Genomic DNA, 3,712 nt, shown 5'->3' on the forward strand with positions numbered 1-3,712 from the left:
AGATACATCATGTAAAGGTACAATATCCCAATGATGAATATAACTGCATTTTATACCTGAAATGTACCAATAAACTTAATGAAAATAAACATGCTGAGATACCTGCAAATTTAAGGGACAAAAATATATCTCTGAATTTTTCTTATCTAAGGAACACTTTGAAAATGCAAGCCCTATGGCCATACCACCCAGAATAAATCCAATCTCGTCTGAAAATGCAAGCCCAGCTTCTATCACCCTCACCTTCTCTCAGTCCCTTCCCTCATTCTTTCTTTTCCTCCCTTTCTTCACACTGTTAATTTCTTCTTTTTTTTCTTTTATCTGTTTTAGTCCTTTCTCTAGTTTATGAGATGAAAGCTACTGCACTTTTTTTTTCCAAAACAAAAGCTTATAACTGCCATCTACTGGTTTTAGGACTTAAGTACAGGTTTTGCCTGTATGAGCATTTGAATGCTTGATTATTGCAATCACTATGAGATGATCATTTCCCTTTTGATTACCCAGTTCAAATAGCTTCCTTTGAAATGTAAACTTCTGCAGTGTATGAAGGATATGTTTTCATAGGATTGCAACTAAGAGATTTTAAAACTACAATTACTAAATTATGATTTCTCAAACCTTCCAGGAAAGAACCTGCAGGATATAATGAGTGCACTTTGAACAGATATGTGTTGAATGTCAATTGACTACCTCAGTTACTACCTAAGTAGTTTTCCTCCTTTTATGACCTTCCCCTCGAATCTATTCAACACTATTTGCCATATAAATTTACCTGAATTTGCTTCATATATTAATATTAAAACATTTCAAAGTCTACACTGCCTCCCTCTTTCCTGGAGAATGAGATTCAAAGTCACTTGTTTATATCTCTCGCCCCTTAGTCTGAACATAATTTGCTGACTTGCATAACTAATTTGCTGACTTCATCTCCTATAGTCCTTTTCACAGGACTATATTATTATACTATATATACTATACTATATATATTATACTATACATATACTATATATATTTATACTATATTATACTAAGAATTCTTATTCCCAAAACATTTTGTTCATTTCATTTCCTCTGTGCCTTTTATTCAGAATAAAACTCTCTTTCCTCTTCAGCATTTTGTAACCCCTACTGCCTCTTCAAATTCTCTTGTGTAAACTGCCTTTTCTTTTAAATCTGGTTTTTCAGCACATATACATCCCCATCCTTGAAATGGCTGTCAGTGCTTCTGAGCTCTCAGATCATTTTTTCTTAAAGTTTCTTGTACCTTTGTATATTTTACTTTGTATTATAGCTATTTGTGTACATGTTGTATTTCCCCTACTAGAATGTAAACTGTATAATTGCAATATCAAATATTAATACTTTTTGAATATATATGTGATAGTTGATGAGAGGTAAAATAGGACTAATTAGATAAGAATGACATATACATTCTGAAACTCCTTTTTTATGAAATCGGGTTCTTTCAAAAATTCTTGGAGGTAGATAACAGAGGGTCACTGCTTAAATTCTTGATTTGTTGCATCACAGCTATGTGACCTGGGGCATGTCAAACTCTTAGTGCTTCATTTTCCACATCTGTAAGGTGGGGATTATAGTAGTGTTTATTCACAGGATCACTGTGATAATATGTTAATGTAAGTGCTTATAACAATGTTTGAAACATATTATACAATTGTAAGCTATTTTGTTGCTATTATTGTTTACAGAGCATTCTTACAAAAGAAGCACTTTGCCATGTTTCATCTCATTTCAACATCAGAACAAGTTAGTGAGGTAACATTTTCTTTTCTATTTTGCAGATGAAGTTAGCAAAGTTTGAGAAATTTTTACACTCAAAAAGGTAGAAGATTGTGGAATAGCGGCATCGTGTATGCACAAATTCCTCTGAAACATTCATTCAAAGCAACAGATTTAGTCAGAGCTGGATTGAGAAACTGTGTTACTAGCCTTTCCTTGCCTCGGTAGAACAAGAAGAAAATGGACATGGGATAAAGTGGGATGGGAAGCTATCTTGAATAACTCCATCTGCCTAGACACAGAAAATTTTAACTTTTTCTGTAACTAAAAGTTATAAATATTATCACATTACAGAAAAGAAATGGGTACCCACGCTCATAAATAGATTTTTCCCAGGAAAAGGGTGGTCATGGCACAGCAAAACTAAAATGATGAGATATGGAAAGAGATCACATCCCCAGCTTATAGGAGACCAAACTCTGGCATGAGAGAACCTGATGGTGTTGATGGACAATACAAAAAAGCAATGGCTTAAATGTAACAAGTGACAGATTGAGTGGACAGTTTGCATTCTCTGGCCTTCTTATTTCCAGGTATAGATGTGTGTAAGTCCATAGGTGGGATTTAATTCAGCCACTGATTGAGTTACACAAATTTCCACTCGCAGTTGTGGAGGGATAGAGCTGAACCACACACAAACTCTATAAATCCTTTCCTATTTGAACTGAGATTGAGGAAAACTATGGACTAATTTGGGATCTAGTATAAGCACCATCACAAAGAATATTGGACCTATTTTTTCTTATTTTCTTAACTTGTTTTTAGTAAGTCTCTTTCTGTAAGTCCTGGGGGGGGGTATATGTGTTTGTAGGTGCTTATAAATGCTAGTTATCACATTTAGTTCTGCAGTACCTTACCATATCATATTATATTCTCCCTCAGTAAGGGTAGTTTCACAGATTTTGATAAATTAGTGTTTCTACTAGTTTGTCAATTGGATATAGTCTGTTTAACTTCTCTCACTTTTCACTTATAGTTTCTTATTTCTATCCCTTCATATAACTTCTCAACCGCCTCCCTTGTTTTATAAAAAGGTATTATCATCAAATCCCATTTTTTCCTTTGGTTGACTTTCATTTATTTTTTTCTATTTCCTTTTCTTAATTTTTCCCTTTCCCATTTTTCAGACTATACTTCACTATCCTTTGTTTTCCTGGGTTATTGAAAATGTTGAGAAATTTTAAACAAGTTTTAAATTAAATGTTGATATATATAGCTCATTCTTTAGATGTTGATATTACTGGTACTTTTTCTCTCCTCACAATGCAGTGCTAGGGATTAAACAAAGTACTGTGTTTTGAATAAAAATGCAGTGTTCCTTCGCTCCAAATTACAGCAAATTCCAAGGGCAAATGATAAGGATAAAGGCACTTAGTCAATGAGATCTCCACTATAGTGAAAGACATTTCTATTCAAGCTGATCAACAAACTCTTACACAAAAACATAGGAAAATATGAAAAAATAAACACAATGGCTCTAAAAATTTATTATTCCCCAGAACCAGATTCCACAAAACTGAAGTGCATAAAATTCCAGAAAAAAATAATTCAAAATGCTAATAGATGCAATCATTAAAGAGATCAAAGAAGAGAAAAAGTCACAGGTGAATGATTCAATTATTAAGGCATTCAATGAAATTAAAGAAGATGCAAATGAACATTTCAATTTATTGAGTAAGACAATGCTGGACATGGAAAACTGCTTAAGTAAAAAGATAAAGGTTATGAAAAGAAATAAAAGAGAAATCATGAAAAGGAAGAACTCAATCAAAAATCTTGGTAAATAGCATAATCTACCAGAAAAAAGAATATCAGGCATTACTGGCCAGGATGACACATGCCTGTAAACTCAGCAATTAGGCGGCTGAGAGAGGAGAAGCATTGTGAGCTCAAGGTCAGCCTGTGCTACATA

This window comes from Heterocephalus glaber, unplaced genomic scaffold, assembly GCF_053883595.1.
Source record: "Heterocephalus glaber isolate CG9 unplaced genomic scaffold, H.glaber_assembly_v1.0 deba00001613, whole genome shotgun sequence".
NCBI classification, from domain to species: Eukaryota; Metazoa; Chordata; class Mammalia; order Rodentia; family Bathyergidae; genus Heterocephalus; species Heterocephalus glaber.